The following is a 6,000-nucleotide window of genomic DNA, read 5'->3' as shown; positions in this document are numbered from 1 at the left end:
ATGCAAAGTCTGAGGGTAAAAAGGCTTCCATTCCAATTATAAAGGGCCTGGGAGGCCAAGCAGTGTGCCCGAGGGGGCAATATGTAAAGATGTAAGTGTGAAGTCAAAGGTGCAGGGGAGACCCCAGAAGTTTGGGAAAGCCAGGAATATGGATGATCCAAGGAAAGCTGCAAAAAGTGAGCAGAGAGAGTTTAAGAGAAACACAGTAGCTGAAATCCCTGGAAGTGCCACAGGGGTAGAATTACCCAAGCCTTTTGGGGCTTGCAACAAATTGCTTCAAATGCTGAAAATGAAACTCTAGGACTTAACATTCACTCTGTTTGATGTTGGACTTGCTTTGTTTCCAATGCTTTGTATTCCCCTCCTGGTAACTTTTAGAATGGTAATGTTTATATTGTGCCTTTGCATTTCAGAAATCTTTAACCTTGTTTCATTTGTACAGGGGGTTACAGTTAAGGGTTTGCCATAGATCTTGGTGGAGACTTGGGACTTGGCCTTTTCAACAATACTGAAACTGTTAAGACTTTGGCAACTCTTTTTTTTTTTTTTTTTTTTTTTTAGTCTTAATAAAAGTTTGCTTTATATTTCTTGTGGAACCAAGCACAGCTGGCTTTTTGTGTTGCCTTTGAAATATTTTCCCAGTTAGGGTCGCTTTTCAGCAATCAAATAACAAGCTAGGTACCGATGGTTATGTCCATCATTAGACTGTTCAGGTGATCAGGAACTCTCAGTTGACTGCTTTAGCTTTTAGTTCTTGGTTATATTATATCTCCAAATACAAAAGAGCTGAGAGGCTCCTGTGGCTCCCACAAAAAATTAACAGCAAACAGACTCCAATTTTTTGGTATAATTACAAGTATCTTGGCCAAATCCTGTAGCCATCAGAACAGTGCAGTGCAGGGCTGAGCTTCTCTGCAGGTCTGGCTATGTCTGCCAACCCAGCACATGTCAAGCTCCATTTCATCATTGGAGCCCAGAAAAATACTGTTCTGGGACCTGCCGGGTGGTTGGACAGTGGCCTCAGTTTCTTCAGCAGCATCATCTCCACTCTATCGAGGAGCCAGTGGTGCAAGGCCCCCAGGCCCTGGACACCAGCGGCTGACAACTCTGCCACCTGCTGGTGGTGGGTAGCAGGGTGACGGCTTCATGGTGTCCTCACCCCTGGCTGGCAGCGAAGGGCAGCTCTTTGTCACTGTGCCCAGCACCGTGCCTTGCCCCCACCTCTTCCCTTGGGTGCCCTTCCTGTGGTTCTTCTGGGTTCCAGCGCCCCACCCAGGGCCATCGCAGGCCACGGCTGATGGGGAGGAGGCTCAGCTACAACCAGCCTTGACCTGGAGATGGACTAAATGTCTTTTGTATAAAAGATGAACATGAGTCCTGGTGGCCAGAGGTGGAATGCCATGGTTTATGTTGGTGGCCCCCAGGCCTCATGCGTTTGCATTATGCATTTGTGATTGGCTCATTATCTAGCACTTGGATTGATGGGATCAGTGCTACACCCACCTAGGGCTGGAAACAGCATACAAAGTAATGTCAGGAAGAAGGTGTGTCTCTCTCTTTTGCCTGTTTCTGCCTTGTTGTTTGCAGCCGTCATGAACTCTGGGCCCCACCAGGTCACCCTGCCCTGGAGCCAACTGAGTGGACTGAAACCTCCAAGAACTGTAAGAAATAAACCTTTTCTTTCCCAACTTTGGACATCAGGTATTTTGTCTCAGCGACAAGTAAAAAGTAACTGAGACATGTACCTATTTAAGCTAATTTGTATTCCAGGAATCCTATAGTTTCACATTTCAATACGTGCCTTATTTCAAATAACTTCTCATTTATGTTCTTTCTGTACATGATGTTTAAAAGATGCACCCATGAAAATGACATGACAGCTCCATGGCATTATCTATAGTTTCATTCGGGGTGTTTGATGAGCTCGCATTTATACGTAGCCTATTCATCTCTTCCTTTCACCAGAACATGGTGCTGGTTTCATTTTATCCAGGAACTTTTTCTTTTACTGTTCAGTGCATTGTCAAAACTTTCTTGTCTGAAGTAAATGATGTTATTGCCTGTCTCAGGGGAACACAGTAAATATCAGTAGGTAAACAGACGAGCTGGTAACTTCTGCAATGTCAACTTCATCTCTGTCACCATTATGGTGATTAAAGGCGCAAGGAACCTGCTGGTTCATTCTATCTCCCTGACTGCATTCCTGGCAGCTGGAGAATGTGACTTGTGTGTAACTACACGTGAGTCTTAATTATTGTGAAATGCCACAGCAGCAAGTAGCATTCAATACTCAGCTGTGTGCAGAGGACCAATAACAGTTAGCAACCTCGCTGACTTTCATTCACCCATTTATTCATTCACCTGGGTAATATACTCTAACAGGAAGATTTGACCTACTTAGGAAAAGCAGCAAATCTTTTAATGGAGAAAGAAATCTTGCTCTAATACATGAATGGGCAGTGGGAGTTAAGCTGGACAAGAGAAAAGAGTCAAGCCCTCCAAACCAGGGACATACAGAAAATATTTAACTGTAAAGAAAGGTGCTGGATGCAGGAAGCAGTAGGTAGATAGTATGGGGAAGGGTGAGGAGGGATTTGGTTTGAGATGATGCTGAGGAGACAGATGTAAATCACACTATGGACAAATTCGCTACCCATATTGATAGTCTTTGTCACCAAAACAGGAGAAACCTCTAAAAGGTGGAAGGAGTTACATGTGTGTTTCCTTTTATGGTATGTGTGTCTTCTGAATGTGTCTGTCTGGTATCTTTACAGCAAATGTGTCATTGCATTTAGCTGTGTTTCCTCTATGTGTAGGTATTTGAATGAATGACATGAGCAAATTTTATTAGTCTCTTCAACAAATATCTTAAAAATCTTTGAGCACCTGTTAAATACTGGATACTTTTCTAAGTGTTGAGAGCTATATCTAGGATGTATAAAAATGTAATTTCATAGATACATTTTTGTAGGAAAAAATACAAGAGAAAATATACAGAAAGTCAAATTGTGAAAGAATTTTATATAATGGCATGGACTAAGGTGAAGATTAAAGAAACAAAGGTAGAAAATGAGGTGTCAATGATCAGTGAAGAGCAAGGGGTTGAGCTATGGAAGGATGGGGAAGAGATTCTTGTTTACAAGAATGTAACATTTTAAGACAGAAGAACAGCATTTGAGGAGTAACAGTGAGTGAAGCTATCAACAGGTTCCATGGGGGAAAAAGTAGAGATAAGAGAAGTAGACGGGGCTTACCATAGAGCCCTGGGGTGTGTACACTAGGTCTGCCCACCATAACGGATGGGTAAGAAATTACAGAAAGTGAATGAGACCTTAAGGATAGATGCAGAGAGTAAAAATGCCTATTTCAAAAGACCAAAGGAAGGTGCTGATGTGAGGGGAGGGCCCAATGCTGGATAACGTTTTGCAGGTACTGTCAATAAGACTTGCTTATATGAGAAGTAGAAATATACATGGGGAGAAGAAGCATAACCGTGCTTTAGGCCTGTGGCACTGAGTGTATGGTCATAGCATATTCTCAAATAGGGAACGTGGGAAGAGAATATGGTTAAGAGGAATTAGGTATTTAATTAAGTATTCTATCATGCTGCCTTTGGAGCATTCTGTAATATTAGAATAGTCATTCTGAGAAGCCTAAGAGGCATCTAAACCAAGATTTGATTTTGAAGTTGAGTGTGGTTTGCATTGAATGCAGTCTTTGTCTTTGATACAGAGTGCGTTGTGGGGAAGCACTCTTGGTTCCCATTTTATTCTCTTAGTAAGCAAACTGCAGTCAAAGTGTAATTTAAAGATATAGACTAATGGAGACAGTGGTATAGCGATGTGGTAATAGTGAAAAGTTCCAATTAAAGCCTGTGTTTCACAGGGAAGTGGAGTGGAAAAGATTAAAGTCGTTCCCAGTATATTGCTTGTGTCAGTCATACAATTTTGTAAATGCACTATCCTTCCTTCTCTGTCCAACTGTAAGATCAGCGCGGAAGGCCACACACCATGCGTGTCCCCCTTCAGGTACACAAGTGGGAGCTGGGTTGAGGTTGAGTAGGGAAAAAGGTCTCCTTTTACCCTTCTGGTTAACCTAAAGCCATACTGTCCAATACAGCACCCACTAGCCACATATGGCTACTTAAATTTAAAGTAATATCAAAGTCAAATAATGTTAAAAGTTTACTTGTTCAGTAGCGCTCACTGTAATTCAAGTGCTGACTGTCACACAAGATAAATGATTATCCTATTGGACAAGAGAGATACAGACTAGTATTTTCATCATCCTAGAAGGTTCTTTTGGACAGACCTGATGTGTGGACAGAAATAGACTGAAGTCATTTCTTTTTTTAGTTCAACTTTTACCTATTGACACTAAACACAAATGGTTTTTATTGAAGGGAATCGAGTTCTAACGGGGAGATTATGGTAGGGACGATTAATTGAGTTGGAGCCTCATGTTCATGCATTTCTCTTGCGTGACCTTTGGCCTTTTAAATATTAATCATACATGCATGTATCCTGTCTTCTATAAAGAAATAAACCTCCTCATTCTACATTGTTATGGGGAAAATGACTTCTGCATCAATTCAAAGAAATACGTTGAAACATTTAGCTGATTAAAGCTTGTCCAGAGATTTGCATAAAAGTGCTTTCTATTTCTTTTGTCACAATTTGATGAAGCTTTGTCACTACAGCAAATTATGTAATCATAAACAAAGAACTACATCATTATAAACAGAAACTAAGTAATATCAGCCTTTAATGGTCTTTTATGAATGTGTGGCATGAATATCTGTGCCTTGCAGAAAAGCAGCACAATTGATCTAAAGAAAGCTCCTTCAGTCTGTACACTAATACACAGAAGAATAAAGAATATCCACCAGACAATGAAGTGCATTGAAATAGAAAAACACTTGGAGCAAAACTGCCAAATTATTTATTTTTCATTAAAAGGAGAAAACCACACATAATTATCTCTGATAAATGAGCATGTTTGTGAAAGTGCCAATGGGCTCAGAAATAATAATTGCAAAAATTCTACACATAAGAAAGTTAAGTATAATTGTCTGTTTCTGAATAAATTTGAGGAAAGGTATTTCAGAGCAAGGAACCCATCTGAAAGGGAATATACATTGCCTTGCAAATGTTGCTTGATCATCATTTTGGCTGGCACAGTGTGTATCTCTACAACCATGCAGAGCAGCTCATCCATACTGAAGGTATTTTTCTTTCCCTGCAGCTTAATTACAGAGCAATTACAATGCGAAGCTTTGTAGTTCATGCATAAGTAAGGAACAGTTGATGACTTTTTAACTATAAAAGCTTTGAATCTCATGCCAGAAAGGAAGTAAGATATGTAACACTTTTCGGTTTTACTTTTTTTTTTCTTTTGAGAAACTATTAATACATGAAAGAAAAAAACACCAAACAAGAATCTGCATTTCAAATATGTCCTTTATGACTATACAATAAATAAAATGGAGAAAATGTGCAAGCATCATCTCTTAGCTCTCATAATGAGAATCCAAAAGTTTCAGCATGCTGTCAAATTTTACTACACAGTTGCTTTGGGTTCTAATGGTAAACTATCCATGTGCAGGAACTAAGGACATGACAACTCACGCAAAGGTTTCTTTGTTGTTGTTAGAATGTATTTTTTTTTAATCTGTGGTTTTTAGGGGAACTTTACTGTCTAAATATTTCTAGCAGAACTTCTGAGTAGGTATTTCTTGATACTTTCATTGAAGATGCTTGTCACCCTGAAGAAAGTGAAAATGGGATCCATCTGTTAGCTATTCCAGGAGAAAGATGAGTTACAGTGAAAGAATTTTGCTATTCTGGACAGATCTGGTGAAAATTTTGTAGACTCTGACACTTGTGAGAAAGTTAAAAATATGCCTTCATAACCAAGTTGGCTGACACTGACCGCAAAACCCTCCCATTTTTCCTGGTAACCTCATGGACATACATAAATCTCCGCTAATGATTGTAACAC

General features: G+C 39.9%; 1 pseudogene; it reads right to left on the bottom strand.

Moving 5' to 3' along the window:
• Nucleotides 1-727: 727 nt before the first annotated feature.
• LOC100714962 (mitochondrial pyruvate carrier 2-like) overlaps nucleotides 728-6,000 on the bottom strand; it is a 31,508-nt pseudogene continuing 26,235 nt past the window's right edge.

Source organism: Cavia porcellus, unplaced genomic scaffold, assembly GCF_034190915.1.
Source record: "Cavia porcellus strain 051 isolate PalLab524CR breed Dunkin Hartley unplaced genomic scaffold, mCavPor4.1 scaffold_19, whole genome shotgun sequence".
Taxonomy (NCBI): domain Eukaryota; kingdom Metazoa; phylum Chordata; class Mammalia; order Rodentia; family Caviidae; genus Cavia; species Cavia porcellus.
Note: the sequence above shows the minus strand (reverse complement) of the source record. Positions and strands in the feature narration are given on the sequence as shown.